The sequence below is a fragment of the Lynx rufus genome, unplaced genomic scaffold (genome assembly GCF_022079265.1).
Source record: "Lynx rufus isolate CCGP_SWC_20201006 ecotype Redwood Valley unplaced genomic scaffold, mLynRuf1.p SCAF_13, whole genome shotgun sequence".
Taxonomy (NCBI): domain Eukaryota; kingdom Metazoa; phylum Chordata; class Mammalia; order Carnivora; family Felidae; genus Lynx; species Lynx rufus.
In genome coordinates this window covers 17,116,132-17,129,271 of record NW_025814827.1, presented here as the reverse complement: position 1 = coordinate 17,129,271, position 13,140 = coordinate 17,116,132, and the positions used below count along the sequence as shown (strand labels likewise).

Sequence of the window (13,140 nt, the reverse complement as noted above, 5' to 3'; positions counted from 1 at the left end):
ATTGGTTAGGCGGCGGCAGCGGCGGCGGCGGCAGGAGAACAGCAGCAGTGGCGGCGACGGTGGCGAGGTGTTCGGTCTGCACAGCACAGAAACGCCCGCAGCTTCAGGGAAGGAGTTCTTGTGGGATCAAATCAGGCGTTCTGAACCCAGGCCGGGTGAACTGGGCCGAACCAGGCGCTGCCGCCCGTACGGTTTGGTGGCGGTGACAGACGCAGCTCTTGACTATAGGGGCCTATTAGGCCGAGATCTGAAAGCCCAGATCACTGGCTCTCGACGCATCCTCTTCCCCTTTTCCATCTGCTGTCTTCCTTCCTGGGCCAGTGATTCCCGGACTCTGGGAAAAGGGTAGCTAATGATTAAGGTGAGGGGGCTAGGGGGGAGGGGATCGATTGGAGGCCGCGCGTGCGCGCAACGGGGGAGGGGCCGGCCTGGAGGGGAGAAAGAGGAAGGGCTGCGGCCGCGGAAGGCTGGGGTCGGCGACCGGCCGGTTACTGCTGGCTCCATAGTGACTTAGGGTCTGGGTCTTCGCAGGAGAATTAATTGTGTTTGAGCAAAGCATTCGTCTACAGACACACCCACACCCCACAGTAAGGGAGTGTGGGTGAGGGGATTTCTTTTCCTCTTTGGACTCTCCCTAGAGTCTAGGAAGGGGACTGAGGACTGAGGCGTGGGAGTGCGATTTGACAATGGAGTGATGAAGGTAACCCGCACCGGGGGTGTTGGAGGGCGCTAAGTCAGCCCTGACGGTTAGGGAGTTGCCGTCTTATGTGATCAAGGAAACGTCCGCGGAACAGCAGAAATACAGACGCGTCAGATTTTTGTGTAGAGTTGGTTTGGTCATTAGAAAAGAAGCTGTATATTTTATTATTGTCCTTAGGTAATTTGTCAGAGGCAGTGGCAAGGCTGTAGTGGAAATATCTGTTCTGTACTGTAGAAATAGAGGTTTGTCACCATAGCTTTTAAATAGGCTGTAATAGATCTTTACAGATACTTCTTAACGCAAGTCCCAAGTTTTAGTGCTTAAAAATACCAGGAAGTATATAGGGTATTCATTTAATTTGTTCATGTTCGTACTGTGAGGTGACTCCATTGTATTGTGTGCTTTCCTGTTTCTTGATTTATGTGCAGTATGAATTTAGAACTCTCTGGAGTGGTCAGGTGCCAGCTGACATAGACTTCATTTTATAGTTGTTTGAGCTTTTGAACCCGACTTAATACAAACTTTATTTTACTTGCTATTTTTATGTTTAATTTTCTTGTATTAGGGACCTCTTCAGTCGAAAAGAACAGCCTGGGGAAAATATAAGCTGAGGTCCCATTTGCTTTCCCATTTTGTGTGTGTGTGTGTGTGTGTGTGTGTGTGTGTGTGTGTGTTTGCTTTCAAACGTTAGAATGTGATTTCGATATTACATGGAAGTTCTGTAATACTATTTTTACTCAGCTTTATTATGGTGAAGATCTACATTTTGATGGTTTGTTACTATATGTTTTTTAGTAAATATTTTCATGTCAATATAAACTGTTGCTTTTCATACTAAACAGTAGTCTTTGGTTGTGTTTGTGAGATAAAACGGGTTGAGAAAGAGGCCCTCTTACTCTGAAAACAATCCTTAATTTTTTTTAAAGCCTTGAATTATTTTACTTTTGTCCATTTCTTCTCATTAACCTTGGACACATGACATTTTTCCCCTGCTCATTTGTTTGCCATCTAAGATTCAGAGTAGTATTCTAAAAGCTGGTGACGACGTTTGTGAATTCGTCTGAACAATATTTTAAGAAAAACTGGGAAGAGTGGAGACTCTCTCCTTGTTCACAGGGATGGTGGATCTTATATATGTGGCTCTTTACTTATTTTTTAAGTAATTGCTACACCCAGTGTGGGGCTCGAACTTAGAACACCCAGGTAAAGAGTCCCATGCTCCACCAACTGAGCCAGGCAGGTGCCCCGTTATTTTCATTTTAAAATTTAAAGTGGGATTAAAAACTCTTGAGTCATGCCAGTTAAATTTTTTAGACATTTTATTATTTTGCCAAAGAAGGGTTTCTGTAACATGCTTTATTTACTTAGAGCATAGTTATATGTGTCTTGTTTTAACTTTTCCCTCTGTGAGCTAGGACTTCAATAGGAAGAAAAAAAGTGACAACATTAAAAATGATAGTAATTAAAGTATGTTAGTAACTTGACATTAGCATTCTATGGGTGACATTATCTTATGAAAGAGTATAAGGCTGGAGATAGGAGATCTGGATTTTAGATCTAGCTTTGCTTGCTATTCATTAGATAGGTGACTTTATTGATAACCATCCTTGGCTTCTGATCTCTTTGAATTGTTAAATGAGAAGTGTGGGATGGTTTTCTAGGTTTCTCTAGGTCCCAATTTAATGATTCATATTTTTAGTTAGGTGTTTTTGGTACTTATTGGTGTATTCATTATGATTCAATTCCTAGAAAGAAGTGCTATACTGAGAGTTAAATTCCTTCATGTTTATATTAGGTGAGAAAAAAAAAAGAAAAAAACCCAGGAGGCAGCCATGTTTGTTGTTCTAGATAATACTTCTCTCCCGTTGTAGATATTATATATGATTTAATAGCTCTCATATGATACTAAGAGATGAAATTTGTTCTATTTCTGGTAATGCTCTTTAAATCATCCTGAATAATTTTTCTTTCAGAAACCTGTAATCGTTCATTTAAAGTCCAGAATTGCGTTTGAATGCCTTACACCTCTGTTCTTTCTTTGCTGATCCCACCGATTCTTGGTAACAGCTGACCCAGGTTTCTACAGGTATTCAATTCATATCATTACACGTGGAGTGAGCTACAAATGTTTAAAAACAAATACTAAATTGAGCTTACATTTTAAATAAGGGTACTGAGTTATTAGTTACTCAGTATGTATTTATTGAATGTCTCATGTTCTCAGTATTGTTTTTGGTCTCCAGTGAGGAAGGCACTTTGCCTTCAGGGAGTTGTCATTCTACTGTGGGAAACATAATAAACAGAATAGTTTGAGGTAGTGGTGAGTGCCATGAAGAAAATAAGACCATGTAATGAAGAATGAGTGGAAGTGGAGCTGTACTGTGGATTGAGTGGTTAGGGAGGGCCTAACTTCTTTTTAGAGGTGATGAGTTGTGATCATTTACTAAAAAGAATCAGCCATACTGATAATTTTGAGCAATCTTGCAGATAAAGGGAACAGCAAAGGCATTGGATTGTGTTTGATTCTGGAGAATCTACAAGTGTACGTTGTTTGGTTTGTGTGTTAGGCTTTTCCATAATTGCTGACAGACGATGTTAAAAATATTTTATGTGTAGCAACCAAATGTAATGTGTTGACCTTGTTTAAATCCTCACTCAAATCAATTGTAGGAAATCCTTTTTGGAACACTTTGGGGGAAATATGAATGTGAATGGATATCATATATCAAGGATATTAGATATTAAGGAATTATGTTAATTTTGTTAGGGATGATAATGACATTATGTAAACATTCATTGATGATTCTTGCCTCTGTTGATCTTTACTTTGATGGTTGCAGAATGCTTATTTCAAACTCTACCATCTCTAATCAATAGGCTGTTGTATGGAAGAAGCACTATTTTATCTATTATCAATATGAACCTATCTACTTCGTGTTTTATTCAATGGATTATAAATCCATTACTGCCTTTACTTATTTTGATGCTCAAATTATCCCACGTTTGTCCAGTGAGAGCCTCTCCACCCTGGCTCCTGTGTTTTTTGACATACATAATTTTTTATGAATACTGTATTTCCTTTCTCTCTGGCACAACAAGAAGTTCAAGCTCATCTTATATCTTTCCTGTCTCAGTCTTGGAATCTCTAAGGAGCCCTGGTTCCTTTTAGTGGGGAGTCCAATTTGCTTTTGAGTTTTCTGTTTAATTTTTTTTTAACATTTATTTATTTTTGAGAGAGAGAGAGAGAGAGAGAGAGAGAGAGAGAGAGAGAGAAACAGAGCATGAGTGGGGGAGGGGCAGAGAGAAAGGGAGACACAGAATCCAAAGCAGGCTCCAGGCTCTGAGCTGTCAGCATAGAGCCTGATGCAGGGCTTGAACTCACAGACCACAAGATCATGACCCGAGCTGAAGTCACTCAACCCATTGAGCCACCCAGGCATCCTTGAGTTTTCTGTTTATACATAGAAATAATCTCTTATTTCCTGGATCAGGACATCCTCTGAGAAACCTAAACTTAGATGTTGATAGTGGGTTTATATTTCTATGAAGATTTTATTTATGAAGTAAATAAATGTAGTAATTTATTATATTTGCCATAAAACACTGTATTATTTTTCTATTTTTTAAAATAAATAAGTTCTGATTTGATCTTAATTATGATCAAATGAAATAGAAAAAATAAAATATTATTTTACTTTGTGTTACATTTCATATGTTGAGGGTTTAATCACTTAACTGTTAAAAATGACAAGGTGTAGGGGTGCCTGGGTGGCTCAGTTGGTTGGGCATCCGACTTCGGCTCAGGTCATGATCTTGCAGTTCGTGGGTTCGAGCCCTGTGTCGGGCTCTGTGCTGACAACTTCCTCGGGCCTGCTTCGGATTCTGTGTCTCCCTCTCTCTGCCTCTTCCCTGCTCATCCTCTCTCTTGAAGAATAAATAAGCATTAAAAAAAAAAATTAAAAATGACAAGGTGTGCATACCTCATTGTTTTTAACTAAGTCATCAGACATTCTAGTCTGAAGGAAATTGTTGCTTTTTAACTAGCCTTTTATTTTATTTATTGATTATTATTTTTTTTTTAATGTTTATTTATTTTTGACAGAGAAAGAGACAGCATGAGCCAGGGACGGGCAGAGAGAGAGGGAGACACAGAATCTGAAGCAGGCACCAGACTCTGAACTGTTAGCACAGATCCAACGTGGGGCTCAAACTCAGACCACGAGATCATGACTGAAGTCAGACACTGAACCGACTGAGCCACCCAGGCGCCCCTTAACTAGCTTTTTAAATGAGATTTTTAATTATAATATAGAATAATGTTTCAAATATGAGTGGAAATACATGGACATTTTTCTGGATATTGTTACAAGGTATGTCTCACAGCCATTTTCTCACCTGTGTGTGGGTATTTGCTTTATTTATTTATTTTTTAACCCTGATTTGTAAGTATTTTTCCAGACAGTATTTTGGGCTTTTTTGTTTTTTAAAACAAGTTCTGGCCAGTTTTATTTAAGGAAAATTTTGTGTGATTTGCTGTTCACCAGTCTGTTCTGGCATGCTTCTAATGATACCAGAATCACCTGGGTCAATGATAGCCAGTGTACATACTTTGCAGTATTTCCCACATGCTGTGCCCAGTTCAGTGTTATTGCCACTCTAGTGATAGACACCAGTTTTGGCCAAACATGGTGTAATAATCTATTTCAGATTTCCTCAAGGCTGGGCAGTTGTTGGCGAGGATCATCAGTTTTGTTTTGCCATGTCCGATCATGTTCAGCTGCTTGTACCCCAGTACATACTTCCACTTTTTGTAAGTAGTTGGAGACTAGAGGTAATTGACTCCAGTGACTTTTTTTGTCTTCTTTGCAGCCACCATCTTCCTGCCTTAGGTGAGGGATGGCCCCAAGCAGGAGCAGCCACCAAGATACCAGACAATAATTTGAATGGTTTTTAACCAGTTAATTTTTGAGGCAATTAATATATGTACATGGTTTAAAAATTTTTTTAATGTTTGTTTATTTTTGAGAGAGAGTCAGAGCGTGAGTGGGGGAGGGGCAGAGAGAGGAAGACACAGAATCAGGCGCCAGGCTCTGAGCTGTCAGCACAGCGGGTCCAAATCCACAAACTGTGAGATCATTACCCGAGCTGAAGTCGAACTCCTAAGAGGTTTTTTGTTTTGTTTTTTTTCTGGTATTACTATCATATTTCTTATAGTATGCTTACATATCTGCTTACTTTTGATGTCAGTGATTTTGTTGTCTTTTAAAAAATATATTTAAGTTTTAAAGATAAAAGCAATACACAGGGTGCCAAATTCATAAGATACGAAGGGTATACACAGAAAAATAAATTTTCTTGCCATCCCTCTTCTTTTCCCTGAAGATCTATCTCCTCTTACTATTTTATATGTATACAGCACAGCAGTATGGCCTCTTGTGGGGAGGTCTGCAAGTGTTTCAGCAAATTGGCTGGGTTGAATGAAACTATTTGATAATAGTAAGTTCTTCTTCACTACTTAACTATGTTGGCATTTGCAGTGATAGTACAAACAGTGATGGGCAAAACTGGTGGCCCTGCAGTGCATATTAAGACCGTGGCTAAAACTGTACTAATAGTCATCATATTTTTCATTACTACCCATTTACAAAGCCAGTTTCATTTAAGAATGAAAACCATGAAAAAAACAAAAATAAAACCAATTTCTTTTAACAAAGTTCTTTATAAAGCAGTAAAACCTGTTTTATTAATCTTGACCCTTGAGTACATGTCTTTTTAATATTTTTTTTCTTTTTAATATTTCATGTGATAAAATGAGAATGTTGTAAGGCACTTTTGCTTCATCCCAAATTATGCTTGTCTTGAAGAAAAGTACTTGTGTGATTGAGTTGCAGGATGAACTAGCAAACTTAGTTGCTTTTTTTTAATGGAACTGTATTTTTACTTGAAAGAATGAAAACTGTAGTTACTTAAACTTGGGTATTTGTGTATGTTTTCTCAAAAATAAATGAAGTGAGGGAGAACAACTGACAGAAATTATTGCCAAGATAAAATTAAGGCTTTCAAGCAAAAATTAGAATTTTGGAATGCATATCTGCCACTATATGAGTTTGGCAGCTTCTTAGGACCTTTTTGATGAAATTGATGGTGATATTAACAAAATGTGTATAAAATGACTATTATATAATGAAATGTGTCAGTGTTTGGAAGATATGCATAACTTTGTGGACCAACTTTTCTAATGACCTGTGCATGATATTACAAAATCATGTATGTGTGAAAGATCTATTTAAGTGCAAGATAAATCAATAGATATTTAATGAAATGATAAGAAGTTTCATTGATAAGTTATCAGATTCAGCATTGCAAGTAACCTTTACAAAATTATAATTACTAAGTTTTGTTTTGGGTTAATATCAAAGAATAGTGTATACACTTATCTGACAAAGTTATTAAAGATACTTTTTTTTTTTTTGAAGTTTATTTATTTTTAAAAGAGTGCGAGCAGGGTGGTGGGGGGCAGAGAGAGAGGCAGAGAGAGAGAATCCTAAGCAAGCTCTGTGCTGCTAGCTGTGGAGCCTGATGTGGGGCTCAAACCCACGAATTTCTAGATCATGACCCGAGCCAAAATCAAGAGTCAGATGGTTAACCTGCTGAGCCACCCAGGTGCCCCAAGATATTCTTCTCTTTTAAGTACATATTTGTGTGAAGCTGGGTTTCTTTTTTTTTTTTTTTTATGTTTATATTTATTTTTGAGAGAGAGATAGAGAGACAGAGAGGAGGGTGAGTGGGGGAGGGGCAGAGAGAGGGAGACACAGAATCCAAAGCAGGCTTCAGGCTCTGAGCTGTCAGCACAGAGCCCACTGCGGGGCTCATACTCATGGACCATGAAATCATGACCTGAGCTGAAGTCAGACGCTCAGCCGACTGAGCCACCCAGGCGCCCAAAAGCTGGATTTCTTATTAGATAGGATACAGAAGCAGATTTAAGAATCCAAGTTTCTTCTATTAAGTCAGACATTAAAGAGATTAGCACAAATGTGAAATAGTACTACTCTTTAACTTTTTTGAAGAGATAAGATGTTACTTAATATTAGCATGTAATAGACTTACTATTGCTGTTTTTAAAAAATAAATTTTTAAGCATTAATTTTATTTTCTAATATTGTATTAAATATAACCTAGAATTTAAAGTTTTGGGAGATTCTCAATTATTTTTAAGAGTCTAAAGGGGTTCACAAGTCAGAATGTTTGAGCCTTGCTGTGCCAGTTATCTTCTTATGGAAAAGAAATCCACACTTCTTTCTTCACCCTTTCTTTTGATATAGTTGTGTCACAACTTTAGGTTATTTTAAGTAATAACTCAACACGTATTTATTGAATACCAACTCTGTGTTCTAAGCTTTGGGGCACATAATAATGGTGAAAACAAAGACTAGGCTCTGTTGGGAAAACAAGTAAATTTTACATATGGTGATTATGGCAATAACTGAGCTGGTAAAAGAAGACAGGAGTGAGGTTAACTTTTTAAATGTAAGATGATTGGGGATGGTGTCAAGGACAAGGAAACATTTTTAGCACAGACTGAAAGGAAACAAGTGAGATCCTTGTGGCTATCTGGGGGACAAGCGTTTCGGGCAGATTAAATAGCATAGCATACTTGGCCTGCTCAAGGAAAAGCCAAGAAGCTGTTGTGACTGGAGTGGAGTGGATGAGGAGAATGGTGATTTCTGAGGATGGAGGTAGCAAGGGCTTATGTCCTTCAGTTTTAAGAAATATTTTTGTGTTAGTTTTCATGACATCTTAGTCATTTTTTTTTTTTTTCCTGTTCTCTTTTGGGAGCTGTTGTCAGATAAGATTTTGTTGCTCTTTCTTATTGTTAGCTCCTTTTCTTTTTTGGTGAATTAAAATATTTTTTCATTTAGTGGGGATTGCAAGGAAATTTGAGAGAAAGCTACATGTATAATTTACCATGTTTAAACAAAATGTGAACTTTTGTTTTTGATAAATACCAGTAGCAAGTTACATTGTTGATACGGAAATTGGCTCTTCTCAACTCTTAGTGGTAGAATCATGTTTAAATATGTGAAAAAGTACACATGTAAATAGGTTCATTTTACAAAGTCTAAGTCTACTTTAACAACTGTGTTCTTTAATAGAAAGTAGTCATTAAGTGAAGAAAATCATGTGATGTAATACTTTTATTACAGAACATCTGCAGAGTGTCACAGATTTGATTGTATTTTCTGTGAAATCACATTTCTTTAAAGAACTGTATATAGTACCAGATAAAAATGGCTATTTTATGGAATCTTATACAGCCATAAAAAAGGGATGAGATTTTGCCACTTGTGACAACATGGATTGATCTAGAGGATGTTATGCTAAGTGAAATAAGTCAAAGAAAGACAAATACCATATGATTTCACTTATATGTAGAATCTAAAAAATAAAAGAAATGAGTAAAGAAAAAGCAGAATCAGGCCTATAAGTAAAGAGAACAAACTGGTGGTTGCCAGAGGGGAGAGGTGGGGATGGACAAAATGGGTGAAGGGGAGTGGGAGATACAGGCTTCCAGTTATAGAATGAATAAGTCATAGGAATAAAAGGTACAGAATAGGGAATATAGTCAATGGTACTATATAGCATCATATGACAGATGGCAGCATCTTGTGGTGAACATAGCATAACACAGAGAGATTGAATCACTATGCTGTACGCCTGCAACTAATGTTACATTGTCAACTATACTTAAAAAGTTTTTTGGGGGGCGCCTGGGTGGCTCAGCCGGTTAAGCATCCGACTTCGGCTCAGGTCATGATCTCACGGTCCGTGAGTTCGAGCCCCGCGTCGGGCTCTGTGCTGACAGCTCAAAGCCTGGAGCCTGCTTCAGATTCTGTGTCTTCCTCTCTCTCTGACCCTCCCCCATTCATGCTCTGTCTCTCTCTGTCTCAAGAATAAACATTAAAAAAAAAAAAAAAGATTTTTGGTCATAATAAAATGAAAAGAGGAGGAATAGGTCAAACACAGACTGCTTTACCTCTATAAATCTGAGAGAATATGTAGAGAATTTTGGTTAAAGAAAAACAATAGCGAACCATCTTTTTTTTTTTTTTTAATTTTTAATGTTTATTTACTTTTGAGAGCGAGAGAGAGAGAGTGAGGGAGAGAGAGAGGGTGTGCAAGCCAGGGAAGGGCAGAGAGAGAGGGAGTCACAGAATCTGAAGCAGGCTCCAGGTTCTGAGCTGTCAGCACAGAGCCTGATATGGGGCTTGAACTCATGAACCTCGAGATCATGACCTGAGCCAAAGTCAGACGCTTAACCGACTGAGCCACCCAGGTGCCCCTAACCATCTTATTTTCATAACCACCTTCCTGCCTGCCATTCCTCTGATTTGCCTTTATCCTTATTCTCCACTTGAGGTCTTTTTTTTTTTTTTAATTTTTTTTAACGTTTTATTTATTTTTGAGACAGGGAGAGACAGAGCATGAACAGGGGAGGGTCAGAGAGAGGGAGACACAGAATCTGAAACAGGCTCTAGGCTCTGAGCTGTCAGCACAGAGCCCGACGCGGGGCTCGAACTCATGGACCATGAGATCATCACCTGAGCTGAAGTCGGCCGCTTAACCGACTGAGCCACCCAGGTGCCCCCCCCTTTTTTTTTTTTAATTTTTAAATGTTTTATTTATTTTAGAGAGAGAGAGGAGACAGAGTACGAATGGGGGAGGGGCAGAGAGAGAGGGAGACACAGAATCAGAGGCAGGCTCCAGGCTCTGAGTTGTCAGCACAGAGCCCAACGTGGGGCTTGAACTCATGAACCTCGAGATCATGACCTGAGCCAAAGTCAGATGCTTAATTGACTGAGCCACCCAGGCACCCCTCAGTTACTCCATTTTAACAGACCTTTAGCATTCTCCCACTGTGGAGGCTAAGTTCCAAAAATCTCCAAGGAAAATAGAAGAAATTGTGGCTGAGTAACATAATCTTATATAAAAATAATGTCATTGGAACCAGAGTCATGAGTGAACATATGAAAGCGTGCATAACTATATATTTAATTTTTAAAATGTGAAAGACCAAAACCAGCAACTTCTGTCAGAATTAAGATCCAGATGTGTGTGTTAGACTTTGAGCAAGTTGCCTTTCTATAATCCTTAGTTCCTTTGAGATAATAGTTTTTAGTGAGGATAAAATGAAATAAAAGCATGGCACGTGGTTCCTTAACAGACCTTACCTGATCTGGCCCTTGACCATCTCTGATCCTTCTTGTGTACCATCTTTCTTTCCTCCCCTCCCCTTCTTTCTGTTGTTTGTTAGGCCTCTTCCTGCCACATGATCTTTCTTTTATTGTTTCCTCTGCTAGGAATGCTCTTCCTTTAGCACTGTGTGCTGTGGCTGACTGGTGGCTTCTTCCTTCTCATATTTCAGGTCTTTAGCTTCTTAGTGAGGAGCCCACTGATGGTCAGCTTTTCCTCTTTGTTTTATTTTCTTAATAGCACAAATTTCTCTCTAAAATTACCATGATTGTCTACTTGTGCCTTGTTTGTCCTCATTTGCATCTAATTTTCATGAAAGCAAAGACTTTCTATATCCTGCTCATGGCTGCTGATCCCAGTGCCTACAACAGTGGCCACATTATAATAGACTCTCAATAAATACTTGTTGAATGAAAATAGTAAACTGAATAAATGGTAGCTAATATATTATCAATGGTAGTATATCTTCTAAAATATTAATAAGCTACTGTAAAATTAATTTCTGTTGCCTAGTTAACGTTTCCAGATTCTGATCTGATCCCAGGGGCTTGGATGGAAAAAGTTTGGATCACCTAACTTGTATTTACCCTGTGATTTGCCATCACAGAGTACATCATTCTTTTTAAACTCTTGAAATGACCCATTTTATTCCCATGTGAATGAATATTTTTCTTCACAAATAGTAGTTCTAGATAGCATTTCTAAGGCCTGGACTTAATTTCAGTCATCTTCCTTTATCTTGAACAAGCTTCAATTTAAAATATTTTTTCTTTTCAGGGTGCCTGGGTGGCTCAGTTGGTTAAGTGTCCTACTCTTGATTTCCATTTGGGTCATGATCTCATGGTTTGTGAGTTAGAGTCCACGTAGGGCTCTGCTCTGAAAGCCTGTGTGCACATGCTTTCCTGATTGTTCTCTCTCCCAAAAATAAATACTTAAAAAAATTATTTTCTTTTCTTTCCTGTCATTTTTATTAATCTTCAGTTGCTCTTTTTTCTGATTATCTCTAACAGGAAGAACTCATATATATACTGAAACCAAAATTCTAAAGATTGCCCATAAAGTATATAAGTAAATGTGTCTAGGCTAGACTTACATGTATGGAAATCCACATTGGGGTTAAGATTACTATATTTATCCAGAATGTGAGATTTTTGGGGGATAGAATAGTATCTTAACTATCTTCTTAATTATGACCTTGAGCAGTGGCTAGTAGCAAAACAGCCAAAAAGGGTTTGTTGAATTAGGTGGCTGACATTAGCATAGAGGATCGTGAATCCTTGGTTTCTCCATACTAGTATCCTCAGTTGTCTAATAGGCTTGCTATTTTAGTTCTCGCCACTAGGATTTTCACTTTGCTGTCAGAATACACAGACCCAAGGTAGGCAAAAATGTCAGTCAAAATAACCTTGGAAATCCCTAAAGTTGGCCATAAAATATAGACATACAGTCTCTTAGAGTCCAGTGTATCCTGTTTTTCCTTTAGTATTGGAACAAATCACATTTCATTGTTAAACACTAGAAGAAGTAGTAGGCTGTGTTTATGGTTCATGTTGTGGGAAAAATAAATGGCTCTCAACATTAGAATCTGACAGCACAGTAAAATGTTTATATCACTAGAGGCACATGGGAAGTGAGACCAACTAGAGAATGGTAAAATTTTATCTTTCTTGTGTTCATTTGGGTATATAATTATTGAGCAGAATTGCAAGCATAATCTACATGGTTTAAATTATTTTTTCGTTGTTTTCATATTGTTGAATTCACATTAAGGGTGTGCTCTCTACCCAGAGGTGTTTTTCCTAATCCAGTTTTCAGTATGCCTTTACCTTCAATCATTAGAATGTAAGTAACTCTGTTTTTTCTCCTTATGACTCTTAGTTCTTTAGAACATGTTCTTAATATCCTCCAGCTTACATATTTTGACCCAAATGATACAGGAAGAGCAAAAACAAATTTTGTTTAATAAACTTGTTGGACTTTATCCGAGGAGAAATTGTTTCCTTGGGCAGTTTTGCTCACCACATTAGATCCTACATTCTCAGCCAGCTGCCATCTTTCCTAATCTAGTTTTTTGTTTCATTTGTATTTATTTTGTTACCCCACCCTTTGGGTGCTTTAACAGTTCAGGGGTTTTTGTTTTGTTTTTTAATGTTTTCTTATTTTGAGAGAGAGAGAAAGTGCAAGTG

At 38.1% G+C, this 13,140-nt stretch overlaps 1 protein-coding gene and 1 pseudogene across 5 annotated transcripts in view; one reads left to right on the top strand and one right to left on the bottom strand.

Annotated features, from left to right (window-relative positions):
* Positions 1-13,140, top strand: part of RNF111 (ring finger protein 111) — a 99,893-nt gene continuing 86,753 nt past the window's right edge. For 4 of the 5 annotated variants that reach the window (XM_047075045.1, XM_047075044.1, XM_047075043.1 and 1 more), the window contains exon 1: positions 1-361. The gene's annotated coding sequence lies outside the window, so the exon portion shown is untranslated. Of the gene's footprint in view, positions 362-447; positions 2,787-13,140 lie in introns of those variants that run through there. The other variant, XM_047075042.1, reaches the window with a different exon arrangement.
* On the bottom strand, positions 5,210-5,576 carry LOC124508968 (60S ribosomal protein L30-like; annotated as a pseudogene).